Here is a 12,825-nt window from a genome sequence, read left to right on the forward strand (position 1 = left end):
TGAGAGGTTGGCTTCTGAGAGGTGACCGACTGCTCTTCCCCAAGGTTGAAGAATCTTCTTGGATTTGCAGGAAGTAGACAAGAAATTTCATCTCCCGCCTGATTTTATCTTCCCTTTGCTTTGGATGGCTCCTATCTGAAACGTGGTGGATCCGCCTGTTGTAAAAAAGTGTAGTGAGACAAAAAGAAACCTCACATGAATTCCAGATGGTATGAATATACCTAGACTCTGGCCGGTTTCCATTTGCTTTCCAAGAAATGGAAGGCACTTATGGCAAGGGTACCTTGTTTCAGGTCTTACAGCGGTTCAGACCTGAGAGGCAGGGTTACCAGCCGCAGCTTCAGCAGGGCCAGTGGCGCAATGGATAACGCGTCTGACTACGGATCAGAAGATTGTGGGTTCGACTCCTACCTGGCTCGGAAGTGTTGCTGTGATCGTATAGTGGTTAGTACTCTGCGTTGTGGCCGCAGCAACCCCGGTTCGAATCCGGGTCACGGCATCTTTTCTTTGCTTCCGTTTTGAACGGTTCTTTCCCAAGGTGGAAGAAAGTTTTTGGATTTGCAGGAAATAGACAAGAAATGTCATCTCCAGCGTGATTTCGTCTTCTCCTTGCCTTCGATGGCCCCTGGCTGCAAAGTCATGGTTTCGCCTGTTGTAAAAATGTGTTGTGAGACAGATAGAAGCCTGACACGAGTTCCGGATCATCGTATGAAGATGTTTAGTTTCTGGCTGGTTCTCATTCGGTTGGCAAGAAATGGAAGGCACTTGTGGCCATTTCACCCTGTTGCACGTTTTCCAGGGCTTAAGAAATGTGGGGCAGGATTAGCGGAGGCTATCTCGGCAAGGCCAGTGGCGCAATGGATAACGCGTCTGACTACGGATCAGAAGATTGTAGGTTCGACTCCTACCTGGTTTGGCAGTGTTGCCGTGATCGTATAGTGGTTAGTACTCTGCGTTGTGGCCGCAGCTTCCCCGGTTTGAATCCGGGTCACGGCATTTTCATTGTTAAAGGGAGTCTGTCACCGGAACTCAGCATATCCGCCTGTTTCAAAGGGTGTGTTTTCCCCTTGTGGGTTTGTTGCCAAGGTCCTGGTGGGGTTTGGTCAACGAGGGCCTCGCTCTTGCTCCAAAGAGCTAAGCGGCAACTCCATGGTTGATCCAAAAAGCTCATTTACACATTGACAAAAGCAGCCACAACTCGGCTATGGAGGCTCCGATTCACAAGTGGGAAAAGATTGTCTGATTGAGGTGACCTGAGCCTATCTCTCCTTGGAGCTAGGCTGAGAGGTTGGCTTCTGAGAGGTGACCGACTGCTCTTCCCCAAGGTTGAAGAATCTTCTTGGATTTGCAGGAAGTAGACAAGAAATTTCATCTCCCGCCTGATTTTATCTTCCCTTTGCTTTGGATGGCTCCTATCTGAAACGTGGTGGATCCGCCTGTTGTAAAAAAGTGTAGTGAGACAAAAAGAAACCTCACATGAATTCCAGATGGTATGAATATACCTAGACTCTGGCCGGTTTCCATTTGCTTTCCAAGAAATGGAAGGCACTTATGGCAAGGGTACCTTGTTTCAGGTCTTACAGCGGTTCAGAACTGAGAGGCAGGGTTACAGCTTCAGCAGGGCCAGTGGCGCAATGGATAACGCGTCTGACTACGGATCAGAAGATTGTAGGTTCGACTCCTACCTGGCTCGGAAGTGTTGCCGTGATCGTATAGTGGTTAGTACTCTGCGTTGTGGCCGCAGCAACCCCGGTTCGAATCCGGGTCACGGCATCTTTTCTTTGCTTCCGTTTTGAACGGTTCTTTCCCAAGGTGGAAGAAAGTTTTTGGATTTGCAGGAAATAGACAAGAAATGTCATCTCCAGCGTGATTTCGTCTTCTCCTTGCCTTCGATGGCCCCTGGCTGCAAAGTCATGGTTTCGCCTGTTGTAAAAATGTGTTGTGAGACAGATAGAAGCCTGACACGAGTTCCGGATCATCAAATGAAGATGTTTAGTTTCTGGCTGGTTCTCATTCGGTTGGCAAGAAATGGAAGGCACTTGTGGCCATTTCACCCTGTTGCACGTTTTCCAGGGCTTAAGAAATGTGGGGCAGGATTAGCGGAGGCTAACTCGGCAAGGCCAGTGGCGCAATGGATAACGCGTCTGACTACGGATCAGAAGATTGTAGGTTCGACTCCTACCTGGTTTGGCAGTGTTGCCGTGATCGTATAGTGGTTAGTACTCTGCGTTGTGGCCGCAGCAACCCCGGTTCGAATCCGGGTCACGGCATTTTCATTGTTAAAGGGAGTCTGTCACCGGAACTCACCATATCCGCCTGTTTCAAAGGGTGTGTTTTCCCCTTGTGGGTTTGTTGCCAAGGTCCTGGTGGGGTTTGGTCAACGAGGGCCTCGCTCTTGCTCCAAAGAGCTAAGCGGCAACTCCATGGTTGATCCAAAAAGCTCATTTACACATTGACAAAAGCAGCCACATCTCGGCTATGGAGGCTCCGATTCACAAGTGGGAAAAGATTGTCTGATTGAGGTGACCTGAGCCTATCTCTCCTTGGAGCTAGGCTGAGAGGTTGGCTTCTGAGAGGTGACCGACTGCTCTTCCCCAAGGTTGAAGAATCTTCTTGGATTTGCAGGAAGTAGACAAGAAATTTCATCTCCCGCCTGATTTTATCTTCCCTTTGCTTTGGATGGCTCCTATCTGAAACGTGGTGGATCCGCCTGTTGTAAAAAAGTGTAGTGAGACAAAAAGAAACCTCACATGAATTCCAGATGGTATGAATATACCTAGACTCTGGCCGGTTTCCATTTGCTTTCCAAGAAATGGAAGGCACTTATGGCAAGGGTACCTTGTTTCAGGTCTTACAGCGGTTCAGAACTGAGAGGCAGGGTTACCAGCCACGGCTTCAGCAGGGCCAGTGGCGCAATGGATAACGCGTCTGACTACGGATCAGAAGATTGTAGGTTCGACTCCTACCTGGCTCGGAAGTGTTGCCGTGATCGTATAGTGGTTAGTACTCTGCGTTGTGGCCGCAGCAACCCCGGTTCGAATCCGGGTCACGGCATCTTTTCTTTGCTTCCGTTTTGAACGGTTCTTTCCCAAGGTGGAAGAAAGTTTTTGGATTTGCAGGAAATAGACAAGAAATGTCATCTCCAGCGTGATTTCGTCTTCTCCTTGCCTTCGATGGCCCCTGGCTGCAAAGTCATGGTTTCGCCTGTTGTAAAAATGTGTTGTGAGACAGAGAAGCCTGACACGAGTTCCGGATCATCAAATGAAGATGTTTAGTTTCTGGCTGGTTCTCATTCGGTTGGCAAGAAATGGAAGGCACTTGTGGCCATTTCACCCTGTTGCACGTTTTCCAGGGCTTAAGAAATGTGGGGCAGGATTAGCGGAGGCTAACTTGGCAAGGCCAGTGGCGCAATGGATAACGCGTCTGACTATGGATCAGAAGATTGTAGGTTCGACTCCTACCTGGTTTGGCAGTGTTGCCGTGATCGTATAGTGGTTAGTACTCTGCGTTGTGGCCGCAGCAACCCCGGTTTGAATCCGGGTCACGGCATTTTCATTGTTAAAGGGAGTCTGTCACCGGAACTCAGCATATCCGGCTGTTTCAAAGGGTGTGTTTTCCCCTTGTGGGTTTGTTGCCAAGGTCCTGGTGGGGTTTGGTCAACGAGGGCCTCGCTCTTGCTCCAAAGAGCTAAGCGGCAACTCCATGGTTGATCCAAAAAGCTCATTTACACATTGACAAAAGCAGCCACAACTCGGCTATGGAGGCTCCGATTCACAAGTGGGAAAAGATTGTCTGATTGAGGTGACCTGAGCCTATCTCTCCTTGGAGCTAGGCTGAGAGGTTGGCTTCTGAGAGGTGACCGACTGCTCTTCCCCAAGGTTGAAGAATCTTCTTGGATTTGCAGGAAGTAGACAAGAAATTTCATCTCCCGCCTGATTTTATCTTCCCTTTGCTTTGCATGGCTCCTATCTGAAACGTGGTGGATCCGCCTGTTGTAAAAAAGTGTAGTGAGACAAAAAGAAACCTCACATGAATTCCAGATGGTATGAATATACCTAGTCTCTGGCCGGTTTCCATTTGCTTTCCAAGAAATGGAAGGCACTTATGGCAAGGGTACCTTGTTTCAGGTCTTACAGCGGTTCAGAACTGAGAGGCAGGGTTACCAGCCGCAGCTTCAGCAGGGCCAGTGGCGCAATGGATAACGCGTCTGACTACGGATCAGAAGATTGTAGGTTCGACTCCTACCTGGCTCGGGAGTGTTGCCGTGATCGTATAGTGGTTAGTACTCTGCATTGTGGCCGCAGCAACCCCGGTTCAAATCCGGGTCACGGCATTTTCCTTGTTAAAGGGAGTCTGTCACCGGAACTCAGCATATCCGCCTGTTTCAAATGGTGTGTTTTCCCCTTGTGGGTTTGTTGCCAAGGTCCTGGTGGGATTTGGTCAACGAGGGCCTCGCTCTTGCTCCAAAGAGCTAAGCGGCAACTCCATGGTTGATCCAAAAAGCTCATTTACACATTGACAAAAGCAGCCACAACTCGGCTATGGAGGCTCCGATTCACAAGTGGGAAAAGATTGTCTGATTGAGGTGACCTGAGCCTATCTCTCCTTGGAGCTAGGCTGAGAGGTTGGCTTCTGAGAGGTGACCGACTGCTCTTCCCCAAGGTTGAAGAATCTTCTTGGATTTGCAGGAAGTAGACAAGAAATTTCATCTCCCGCCTGATTTTATCTTCCCTTTGCTTTGGATGGCTCCTATCTGAAACGTGGTGGATCCGCCTGTTGTAAAAAAGTGTAGTGAGACAAAAAGAAACCTCACATGAATTCCAGATGGTATGAATATACCTAGACTCTGGCCGGTTTCCATTTGCTTTCCAAGAAATGGAAGGCACTTATGGCAAGGGTACCTTATTTCAGGTCTTACAGCGGTTCAGAACTGAGAGGCAGGGTTACCAGCCGCAGCTTCAGCAGGGCCAGTGGCGCAATGGATAACGCGTCTGACTACGGATCAGAAGATTGTAGGTTCGACTCCTACCTGGCTCGGAAGTGTTGCCGTGATCGTATAGTGGTTAGTACTCTGCGTTGTGGCCGCAGCAACCCCGGTTCGAATCCGGGTCACGGCATCTTTTCTTTGCTTCCGTTTTGAACGGTTCTTTCCCAAGGTGGAAGAAAGTTTTTGGATTTGCAGGAAATAGACAAGAAATGTCATCTCCAGCGTGATTTCGTCTTCTCCTTGCCTTCGATGGCCCCTGGCTGCAAAGTCATGGTTTCGCCTGTTGTAAAAATGTGTTGTGAGACAGATAGAAGCCTGACACGAGTTCCGGATCATCAAATGAAGATGTTTAGTTTCTGGCTGGTTCTCATTCGGTTGGCAAGAAATGGAAGGCACTTGTGGCCATTTCACCCTGTTGCACGTTTTCCAGGGCTTAAGAAATGTGGGGCAGGATTAGCGGAGGCTAACTCGGCAAGGCCAGTGGCGCAATGGATAACGCGTCTGACTACGGATCAGAAGATTGTAGGTTCAACTCCTACCTGGTTTGGCAGTGTTGCCGTGATCGTATAGTGGTTAGTACTCTGCGTTGTGGCCGTAGCAACCCCGGTTCGAATCCGGGTCACGGCATTTTCATTGTTAAAGGGAGTCTGTCACCGGAACTCACCATATCCGCCTGTTTCAAAGGGTGTGTTTTCCCCTTGTGGGTTTGTTGCCAAGGTCCTGGTGGGGTTTGGTCAACGAGGGCCTCGCTCTTGCTCCAAAGAGCTAAGCGGCAACTCCATGGTTGATCCAAAAAGCTCATTTACACATTGACAAAAGCAGCCACAACTCGGCTATGGAGGCTCCGATTCACAAGTGGGAAAAGATTGTCTGATTGAGGTGACCTGAGCCTATCTCTCCTTGGAGCTAGGCTGAGAGGTTGGCTTCTGAGAGGTGACCGACTGCTCTTCCCCAAGGTTGAAGAATCTTCTTGGATTTGCAGGAAGTAGACAAGAAATTTCATCTCCCGCCTGATTTTATCTTCCCTTTGCTTTGGATGGCTCCTATCTGAAACGTGGTGGATCCGCCTGTTGTAAAAAAGTGTAGTGAGACAAAAAGAAACCTCACATGAATTCCAGATGGTATGAATATACCTAGACTCTGGCCGGTTTCCATTTGCTTTCCAAGAAATGGAAGGCACTTATGGCAAGGGTACCTTGTTTCAGGTCTTACAGCGGTTCAGAACTGAGAGGCAGGGTTACCAGCTGCAGCTTCAGCAGGGCCAGTGGCGCAATGGATAACGCGTCTGACTACGGATCAGAAGATTGTAGGTTCGACTCCTACCTGGCTCGGAAGTGTTGCCGTGATCGTATAGTGGTTAGTACTCTGCGTTGTGGCCGCAGCAACCCCGGTTCGAATCCGGGTCACGGCATCTTTTCTTTGCTTCCGTTTTGAACGGTTCTTTCCCAATGTGGAAGAAAGTTTTTGGATTTGCAGGAAATAGACAAGAAATGTCATCTCCAGCGTGATTTCGTCTTCTCCTTGCCTTCGATGGCCCCTGGCTGCAAAGTCATGGTTTCGCCTGTTGTAAAAATGTGTTGTGAGACAGATAGAAGCCTGACACGAGTTCCGGATCATCGTATGAAGATGTTTAGTTTCTGGCTGGTTCTCATTCGGTTGGCAAGAAATGGAAGGCACTTGTGGCCATTTCACCCTGTTGCAGGTTTTCCAGGGCTTAAGAAATGTAGGGCAGGATTAGCGGAGGCTGAGTCGGCAGGGCCAGTGGCGCAATGGATAACGCGTCTGACTACGGATCAGAAGATTGTAGGTTCGACTCCTACCTGGTTTGGCAGTGTTGCCGTGATCGTATAGTGGTTAGTACTCTGCGTTGTGGCCGCAGCAACCCCGGTTTGAATCCGGGTCACGGCATTTTCATTGTTAAAGCGAGTCTGTCACCGGAACTCAGCATATCCGGCTGTTTCAAAGGGTGTGTTTTCCCCTTGTGGGTTTGTTGCCAAGGTCCTGGTGGGGTTTGGTCAACGAGGGCCTCGCTCTTGCTCCAAAGAGCTAAGCGGCAACTCCATGGTTGATCCAAAAAGCTCATTTACACATTGACAAAAGCAGCCACACCTTGGCTATGGAGGCTCCGATTCACAAGTGGGAAAAGATTGTCTGATTGAGGTGACCTGAGCCTATCTCTCCTTGGAGCTAGGCTGAGAGGTTGGCTTCTGAGAGGTGACCGACTGCTCTTCCCCAAGGTTGAAGAATCTTCTTGGATTTGCAGGAAGTAGACAAGAAATTTCATCTCCCGCCTGATTTTATCTTCCCTTTGCTTTGGATGGCTCCTATCTGAAACGTGGTGGATCCGCCTGTTGTAAAAAAGTGTAGTGAGACAAAAAGAAACCTCACATGAATTCCAGATGGTATGAATATACCTAGACTCTGGCCGGTTTCCATTTGCTTTCCAAGAAATGGAAGGCACTTATGGCAAGGGTACCTTGTTTCAGGTCTTACAGCGGTTCAGAACTGAGAGGCAGGGTTACCAGCCGCAGCTTCAGCAGGGCCAGTGGCGCAATGGATAACGCGTCTGACTACGGATCAGAAGATTGTAGGTTCGACTCCTACCTGGCTCGGAAGTGTTGCCGTGATCGTATAGTGGTTAGTACTCTGCGTTGTGGCCGCAGCAACCCCGGTTCGAATCCGGGTCACGGCATCTTTTCTTTGCTTCCGTTTTGAACGGTTCTTTCCCAATGTGGAAGAAAGTTTTTGGATTTGCAGGAAATAGACAAGAAATGTCATCTCCAGCGTGATTTCGTCTTCTCCTTGCCTTCGATGGCCCCTGGCTGCAAAGTCATGGTTTCGCCTGTTGTAAAAATGTGTTGTGAGACAGATAGAAGCCTGACACGAGTTCCGGATCATCGTATGAAGATGTTTAGTTTCTGGCTGGTTCTCATTCGGTTGGCAAGAAATGGAAGGCACTTGTGGCCATTTCACCCTGTTGCAGGTTTTCCAGGGCTTAAGAAATGTAGGGCAGGATTAGCGGAGGCTGAGTCGGCAGGGCCAGTGGCGCAATGGATAACGCGTCTGACTACGGATCAGAAGATTGTAGGTTCGACTCCTACCTGGTTTGGCAGTGTTGCCGTGATCGTATAGTGGTTAGTACTCTGCGTTGTGGCCGCAGCAACCCCGGTTTGAATCCGGGTCACGGCATTTTCATTGTTAAAGGGAGTCTGTCACCGGAACTCAGCATATCCGGCTGTTTCAAAGGGTGTGTTTTCCCCTTGTGGGTTTGTTGCCAAGGTCCTGGTGGGGTTTGGTCAACGAGGGCCTCGCTCTTGCTCCAAAGAGCTAAGCGGCAACTCCATGGTTGATCCAAAAAGCTCATTTACACATTGACAAAAGCAGCCACAACTCGGCTATGGAGGCTCCGATTCACAAGTGGGAAAAGATTGTCTGATTGAGGTGACCTGAGCCTATCTCTCCTTGGAGCTAGGCTGAGAGGTTGGCTTCTGAGAGGTGACCGACTGCTCTTCCCCAAGGTTGAAGAATCTTCTTGGATTTGCAGGAAGTAGACAAGAAATTTCATCTCCCGCCTGATTTTATCTTCCCTTTGCTTTGGATGGCTCCTATCTGAAACGTGGTGGATCCGCCTGTTGTAAAAAAGTGTAGTGAGACAAAAAGAAACCTCACATGAATTCCAGATGGTATGAATATACCTAGACTCTGGCCGGTTTCCATTTGCTTTCCAAGAAATGGAAGGCACTTATGGCAAGGGTACCTTGTTTCAGGTCTTACAGCGGTTCAGAACTGAGAGGCAGGGTTACCAGCCGCAGCTTCAGCAGGGCCAGTGGCGCAATGGATAACGCGTCTGACTACGGATCAGAAGATTGTAGGTTCGACTCCTACCTGGCTCGGAAGTGTTGCCGTGATCGTATAGTGGTTAGTACTCTGCGTTGTGGCCGCAGCAACCCCGGTTCGAATCCGGGTCACGGCATCTTTTCTTTGCTTCCGTTTTGAACGGTTCTTTCCCAATGTGGAAGAAAGTTTTTGGATTTGCAGGAAATAGACAAGAAATGTCATCTCCAGCGTGATTTCGTCTTCTCCTTGCCTTCGATGGCCCCTGGCTGCAAAGTCATGGTTTCGCCTGTTGTAAAAATGTGTTGTGAGACAGATAGAAGCCTGACACGAGTTCCGGATCATCGTATGAAGATGTTTAGTTTCTGGCTGGTTCTCATTCGGTTGGCAAGAAATGGAAGGCACTTGTGGCCATTTCACCCTGTTGCAGGTTTTCCAGGGCTTAAGAAATGTAGGGCAGGATTAGCGGAGGCTGAGTCGGCAGGGCCAGTGGCGCAATGGATAACGCGTCTGACTACGGATCAGAAGATTGTAGGTTCGACTCCTACCTGGTTTGGCAGTGTTGCCGTGATCGTATAGTGGTTAGTACTCTGCGTTGTGGCCGCAGCAACCCCGGTTTGAATCCGGGTCACGGCATTTTCATTGTTAAAGGGAGTCTGTCACCGGAACTCAGCATATCCGGCTGTTTCAAAGGGTGTGTTTTCCCCTTGTGGGTTTGTTGCCAAGGTCCTGGTGGGGTTTGGTCAACGAGGGCCTCGCTCTTGCTCCAAAGAGCTAAGCGGCAACTCCATGGTTGATCCAAAAAGCTCATTTACACATTGACAAAAGCAGCCACAACTCGGCTATGGAGGCTCCGATTCACAAGTGGGAAAAGATTGTCTGATTGAGGTGACCTGAGCCTATCTCTCCTTGGAGCTAGGCTGAGAGGTTGGCTTCTGAGAGGTGACCGACTGCTCTTCCCCAAGGTTGAAGAATCTTCTTGGATTTGCAGGAAGTAGACAAGAAATTTCATCTCCCGCCTGATTTTATCTTCCCTTTGCTTTGGATGGCTCCTATCTGAAACGTGGTGGATCCGCCTGTTGTAAAAAAGTGTAGTGAGACAAAAAGAAACCTCACATGAATTCCAGATGGTATGAATATACCTAGACTCTGGCCGGTTTCCATTTGCTTTCCAAGAAATGGAAGGCACTTATGGCAAGGGTACCTTGTTTCAGGTCTTACAGCGGTTCAGAACTGAGAGGCAGGGTTACCAGCCGCAGCTTCAGCAGGGCCAGTGGCGCAATGGATAACGCGTCTGACTACGGATCAGAAGATTGTAGGTTCGACTCCTACCTGGCTCGGAAGTGTTGCCGTGATCGTATAGTGGTTAGTACTCTGCGTTGTGGCCGCAGCAACCCCGGTTCGAATCCGGGTCACGGCATCTTTTCTTTGCTTCCGTTTTGAACGGTTCTTTCCCAATGTGGAAGAAAGTTTTTGGATTTGCAGGAAATAGACAAGAAATGTCATCTCCAGCGTGATTTCGTCTTCTCCTTGCCTTCGATGGCCCCTGGCTGCAAAGTCATGGTTTCGCCTGTTGTAAAAATGTGTTGTGAGACAGATAGAAGCCTGACACGAGTTCCGGATCATCGTATGAAGATGTTTAGTTTCTGGCTGGTTCTCATTCGGTTGGCAAGAAATGGAAGGCACTTGTGGCCATTTCACCCTGTTGCAGGTTTTCCAGGGCTTAAGAAATGTAGGGCAGGATTAGCGGAGGCTGAGTCGGCAGGGCCAGTGGCGCAATGGATAACGCGTCTGACTACGGATCAGAAGATTGTAGGTTCGACTCCTACCTGGTTTGTCAGTGTTGCCGTGATCGTATAGTGGTTAGTACTCTGCGTTGTGGCCGCAGCAACCCCGGTTTGAATCCGGGTCACGGCATTTTCATTGTTAAAGGGAGTCTGTCACCGGAACTCAGCATATCCGGCTGTTTCAAAGGGTGTGTTTTCCCCTTGTGGGTTTGTTGCCAAGGTCCTGGTGGGGTTTGGTCAACGAGGGCCTCGCTCTTGCTCCAAAGAGCTAAGCGGCAACTCCATGGTTGATCCAAAAAGCTCATTTACACATTGACAAAAGCAGCCACAACTCGGCTATGGAGGCTCCGATTCACAAGTGGGAAAAGATTGTCTGATTGAGGTGACCTGAGCCTATCTCTCCTTGGAGCTAGGCTGAGAGGTTGGCTTCTGAGAGGTGACCGACTGCTCTTCCCCAAGGTTGAAGAATCTTCTTGGATTTGCAGGAAGTAGACAAGAAATTTCATCTCCCGCCTGATTTTATCTTCCCTTTGCTTTGGATGGCTCCTATCTGAAACGTGGTGGATCCGCCTGTTGTAAAAAAGTGTAGTGAGACAAAAAGAAACCTCACATGAATTCCAGATGGTATGAATATACCTAGACTCTGGCCGGTTTCCATTTGCTTTCCAAGAAATGGAAGGCACTTATGGCAAGGGTACCTTGTTTCAGGTCTTACAGCGGTTCAGAACTGAGAGGCAGGGTTACCGGCCGCAGCTTCAGCAGGGCCAGTGGCGCAATGGATAACGCGTCTGACTACGGATCAGAAGATTGTAGGTTCGACTCCTACCTGGCTCGGAAGTGTTGCCGTGATCGTATAGTGGTTAGTACTCTGCGTTGTGGCTGCAGCAACCCCGGTTCGAATCCGGGTCACGGCATCTTTTCTTTGCTTCCGTTTTGAACGGTTCTTTCCCAATGTGGAAGAAAGTTTTTGGATTTGCAGGAAATAGACAAGAAATGTCATCTCCAGCGTGATTTCGTCTTCTCCTTGCCTTCGATGGCCCCTGGCTGCAAAGTCATGGTTTCGCCTGTTGTAAAAATGTGTTGTGAGACAGATAGAAGCCTGACACGAGTTCCGGATCATCGTATGAAGATGTTTAGTTTCTGGCTGGTTCTCATTCGGTTGGCAAGAAATGGAAGGCACTTGTGGCCATTTCACCCTGTTGCAGGTTTTCCAGGGCTTAAGAAATGTGGGGCAGGATTAGCGGAGGCTATCTTGGCAAGGCCAGTGGCGCAATGGATAACGCGTCTGACTATGGATCAGAAGATTGTAGGTTCGACTCCTACCTGGTTTGGCAGTGTTGCCGTGATCGTATAGTGGTTAGTACTCTGCGTTGTGGCCGCAGCAACCCCGGTTTGAATCCGGGTCACGGCATTTTCATTGTTAAAGGGAGTCTGTCACCGGAACTCAGCATATCCGGCTGTTTCAAAGGGTGTGTTTTCCCCTTGTGGGTTTGTTGCCAAGGTCCTGGTGGGGTTTGGTCAACGAGGGCCTCGCTCTTGCTCCAAAGAGCTAAGCGGCAACTCCATGGTTGATCCAAAAAGCTCATTTACACATTGACAAAAGCAGCCACAACTCGGCTATGGAGGCTCCGATTCACAAGTGGGAAAAGATTGTCTGATTGAGGTGACCTGAGCCTATCTCTCCTTGGAGCTACGCTGAGAGGTTGGCTTCTGAGAGGTGACCGACTGCTCTTCCCCAAGGTTGAAGAATCTTCTTGGATTTGCAGGAAGTAGACAAGAAATTTCATCTCCCGCCTGATTTTATCTTCCCTTTGCTTTGGATGGCTCCTATCTGAAACGTGGTGGATCCGCCTGTTGTAAAAAAGTGTAGTGAGACAAAAAGAAACCTCACATGAATTCCAGATGGTATGAATATACCTAGTCTCTGGCCGGTTTCCATTTGCTTTCCAAGAAATGGAAGGCACTTATGGCAAGGGTACCTTGTTTCAGGTCTTACAGCGGTTCAGAACTGAGAGGCAGGGTTACCAGCCGCGGCTTCAGCAGGGCCAGTGGCGCAATGGATAACGCGTCTGACTACGGATCAGAAGATTGTAGGTTCGACTCCTACCTGGCTCGGGAGTGTTGCCGTGATCGTATAGTGGTTAGTACTCTGCATTGTGGCCGCAGCAACCCCGGTTCAAATCCGGGTCACGGCATTTTCCTTGTTAAAGGGAGTCT

At 49.3% G+C, this 12,825-nt stretch overlaps 36 non-coding genes across 36 annotated transcripts; all 36 read left to right on the plus strand.

Annotated features, from left to right (window-relative positions):
• Positions 1–346: 346 nt before the first annotated feature.
• Positions 347–419, plus strand: TRNAR-ACG (transfer RNA arginine (anticodon ACG)). Its single transcript has one exon. It is a non-coding gene; the product is annotated as a tRNA-Arg (tRNA).
• Positions 420–427: 8 nt separating this feature from the next.
• TRNAH-GUG (transfer RNA histidin (anticodon GUG)) lies at positions 428–499 on the plus strand. The gene has a single exon. It is a non-coding gene; the product is annotated as a tRNA-His (tRNA).
• Positions 500–843: 344 nt separating this feature from the next.
• Positions 844–916, plus strand: TRNAR-ACG (transfer RNA arginine (anticodon ACG)). Its single transcript has one exon. It is a non-coding gene; the product is annotated as a tRNA-Arg (tRNA).
• A 704-nt stretch (positions 917–1,620) lies between these two features.
• On the plus strand, positions 1,621–1,693 carry TRNAR-ACG (transfer RNA arginine (anticodon ACG)). Its single transcript has one exon. It is a non-coding gene; the product is annotated as a tRNA-Arg (tRNA).
• Positions 1,694–1,701: 8 nt separating this feature from the next.
• TRNAH-GUG (transfer RNA histidin (anticodon GUG)) lies at positions 1,702–1,773 on the plus strand. Its single transcript has one exon. It is a non-coding gene; the product is annotated as a tRNA-His (tRNA).
• A 344-nt stretch (positions 1,774–2,117) lies between these two features.
• On the plus strand, positions 2,118–2,190 carry TRNAR-ACG (transfer RNA arginine (anticodon ACG)). The gene has a single exon. It is a non-coding gene; the product is annotated as a tRNA-Arg (tRNA).
• Positions 2,191–2,198: 8 nt separating this feature from the next.
• TRNAH-GUG (transfer RNA histidin (anticodon GUG)) lies at positions 2,199–2,270 on the plus strand. Its single transcript has one exon. It is a non-coding gene; the product is annotated as a tRNA-His (tRNA).
• Positions 2,271–2,901: 631 nt separating this feature from the next.
• Positions 2,902–2,974, plus strand: TRNAR-ACG (transfer RNA arginine (anticodon ACG)). Its single transcript has one exon. It is a non-coding gene; the product is annotated as a tRNA-Arg (tRNA).
• An 8-nt stretch (positions 2,975–2,982) lies between these two features.
• On the plus strand, positions 2,983–3,054 carry TRNAH-GUG (transfer RNA histidin (anticodon GUG)). Its single transcript has one exon. It is a non-coding gene; the product is annotated as a tRNA-His (tRNA).
• A 342-nt stretch (positions 3,055–3,396) lies between these two features.
• On the plus strand, positions 3,397–3,469 carry TRNAH-AUG (transfer RNA histidin (anticodon AUG)). Its single transcript has one exon. It is a non-coding gene; the product is annotated as a tRNA-His (tRNA).
• An 8-nt stretch (positions 3,470–3,477) lies between these two features.
• On the plus strand, positions 3,478–3,549 carry TRNAH-GUG (transfer RNA histidin (anticodon GUG)). Its single transcript has one exon. It is a non-coding gene; the product is annotated as a tRNA-His (tRNA).
• Positions 3,550–4,180: 631 nt separating this feature from the next.
• Positions 4,181–4,253, plus strand: TRNAR-ACG (transfer RNA arginine (anticodon ACG)). Its single transcript has one exon. It is a non-coding gene; the product is annotated as a tRNA-Arg (tRNA).
• A 711-nt stretch (positions 4,254–4,964) lies between these two features.
• Positions 4,965–5,037, plus strand: TRNAR-ACG (transfer RNA arginine (anticodon ACG)). The gene has a single exon. It is a non-coding gene; the product is annotated as a tRNA-Arg (tRNA).
• Positions 5,038–5,045: 8 nt separating this feature from the next.
• On the plus strand, positions 5,046–5,117 carry TRNAH-GUG (transfer RNA histidin (anticodon GUG)). The gene has a single exon. It is a non-coding gene; the product is annotated as a tRNA-His (tRNA).
• A 344-nt stretch (positions 5,118–5,461) lies between these two features.
• Positions 5,462–5,534, plus strand: TRNAR-ACG (transfer RNA arginine (anticodon ACG)). The gene has a single exon. It is a non-coding gene; the product is annotated as a tRNA-Arg (tRNA).
• A 711-nt stretch (positions 5,535–6,245) lies between these two features.
• On the plus strand, positions 6,246–6,318 carry TRNAR-ACG (transfer RNA arginine (anticodon ACG)). Its single transcript has one exon. It is a non-coding gene; the product is annotated as a tRNA-Arg (tRNA).
• An 8-nt stretch (positions 6,319–6,326) lies between these two features.
• Positions 6,327–6,398, plus strand: TRNAH-GUG (transfer RNA histidin (anticodon GUG)). The gene has a single exon. It is a non-coding gene; the product is annotated as a tRNA-His (tRNA).
• A 344-nt stretch (positions 6,399–6,742) lies between these two features.
• On the plus strand, positions 6,743–6,815 carry TRNAR-ACG (transfer RNA arginine (anticodon ACG)). The gene has a single exon. It is a non-coding gene; the product is annotated as a tRNA-Arg (tRNA).
• Positions 6,816–6,823: 8 nt separating this feature from the next.
• Positions 6,824–6,895, plus strand: TRNAH-GUG (transfer RNA histidin (anticodon GUG)). Its single transcript has one exon. It is a non-coding gene; the product is annotated as a tRNA-His (tRNA).
• A 631-nt stretch (positions 6,896–7,526) lies between these two features.
• TRNAR-ACG (transfer RNA arginine (anticodon ACG)) lies at positions 7,527–7,599 on the plus strand. The gene has a single exon. It is a non-coding gene; the product is annotated as a tRNA-Arg (tRNA).
• Positions 7,600–7,607: 8 nt separating this feature from the next.
• On the plus strand, positions 7,608–7,679 carry TRNAH-GUG (transfer RNA histidin (anticodon GUG)). Its single transcript has one exon. It is a non-coding gene; the product is annotated as a tRNA-His (tRNA).
• A 344-nt stretch (positions 7,680–8,023) lies between these two features.
• TRNAR-ACG (transfer RNA arginine (anticodon ACG)) lies at positions 8,024–8,096 on the plus strand. Its single transcript has one exon. It is a non-coding gene; the product is annotated as a tRNA-Arg (tRNA).
• An 8-nt stretch (positions 8,097–8,104) lies between these two features.
• Positions 8,105–8,176, plus strand: TRNAH-GUG (transfer RNA histidin (anticodon GUG)). The gene has a single exon. It is a non-coding gene; the product is annotated as a tRNA-His (tRNA).
• Positions 8,177–8,807: 631 nt separating this feature from the next.
• Positions 8,808–8,880, plus strand: TRNAR-ACG (transfer RNA arginine (anticodon ACG)). The gene has a single exon. It is a non-coding gene; the product is annotated as a tRNA-Arg (tRNA).
• An 8-nt stretch (positions 8,881–8,888) lies between these two features.
• Positions 8,889–8,960, plus strand: TRNAH-GUG (transfer RNA histidin (anticodon GUG)). Its single transcript has one exon. It is a non-coding gene; the product is annotated as a tRNA-His (tRNA).
• A 344-nt stretch (positions 8,961–9,304) lies between these two features.
• TRNAR-ACG (transfer RNA arginine (anticodon ACG)) lies at positions 9,305–9,377 on the plus strand. Its single transcript has one exon. It is a non-coding gene; the product is annotated as a tRNA-Arg (tRNA).
• An 8-nt stretch (positions 9,378–9,385) lies between these two features.
• Positions 9,386–9,457, plus strand: TRNAH-GUG (transfer RNA histidin (anticodon GUG)). Its single transcript has one exon. It is a non-coding gene; the product is annotated as a tRNA-His (tRNA).
• Positions 9,458–10,088: 631 nt separating this feature from the next.
• Positions 10,089–10,161, plus strand: TRNAR-ACG (transfer RNA arginine (anticodon ACG)). The gene has a single exon. It is a non-coding gene; the product is annotated as a tRNA-Arg (tRNA).
• Positions 10,162–10,169: 8 nt separating this feature from the next.
• Positions 10,170–10,241, plus strand: TRNAH-GUG (transfer RNA histidin (anticodon GUG)). The gene has a single exon. It is a non-coding gene; the product is annotated as a tRNA-His (tRNA).
• A 344-nt stretch (positions 10,242–10,585) lies between these two features.
• On the plus strand, positions 10,586–10,658 carry TRNAR-ACG (transfer RNA arginine (anticodon ACG)). Its single transcript has one exon. It is a non-coding gene; the product is annotated as a tRNA-Arg (tRNA).
• Positions 10,659–10,666: 8 nt separating this feature from the next.
• Positions 10,667–10,738, plus strand: TRNAH-GUG (transfer RNA histidin (anticodon GUG)). The gene has a single exon. It is a non-coding gene; the product is annotated as a tRNA-His (tRNA).
• Positions 10,739–11,369: 631 nt separating this feature from the next.
• TRNAR-ACG (transfer RNA arginine (anticodon ACG)) lies at positions 11,370–11,442 on the plus strand. Its single transcript has one exon. It is a non-coding gene; the product is annotated as a tRNA-Arg (tRNA).
• An 8-nt stretch (positions 11,443–11,450) lies between these two features.
• TRNAH-GUG (transfer RNA histidin (anticodon GUG)) lies at positions 11,451–11,522 on the plus strand. Its single transcript has one exon. It is a non-coding gene; the product is annotated as a tRNA-His (tRNA).
• A 344-nt stretch (positions 11,523–11,866) lies between these two features.
• Positions 11,867–11,939, plus strand: TRNAH-AUG (transfer RNA histidin (anticodon AUG)). The gene has a single exon. It is a non-coding gene; the product is annotated as a tRNA-His (tRNA).
• An 8-nt stretch (positions 11,940–11,947) lies between these two features.
• TRNAH-GUG (transfer RNA histidin (anticodon GUG)) lies at positions 11,948–12,019 on the plus strand. The gene has a single exon. It is a non-coding gene; the product is annotated as a tRNA-His (tRNA).
• A 631-nt stretch (positions 12,020–12,650) lies between these two features.
• Positions 12,651–12,723, plus strand: TRNAR-ACG (transfer RNA arginine (anticodon ACG)). Its single transcript has one exon. It is a non-coding gene; the product is annotated as a tRNA-Arg (tRNA).
• Positions 12,724–12,825: the final 102 nt, after the last annotated feature.

This window comes from Leptodactylus fuscus, chromosome 5, assembly GCF_031893055.1.
Source record: "Leptodactylus fuscus isolate aLepFus1 chromosome 5, aLepFus1.hap2, whole genome shotgun sequence".
Taxonomy (NCBI): domain Eukaryota; kingdom Metazoa; phylum Chordata; class Amphibia; order Anura; family Leptodactylidae; genus Leptodactylus; species Leptodactylus fuscus.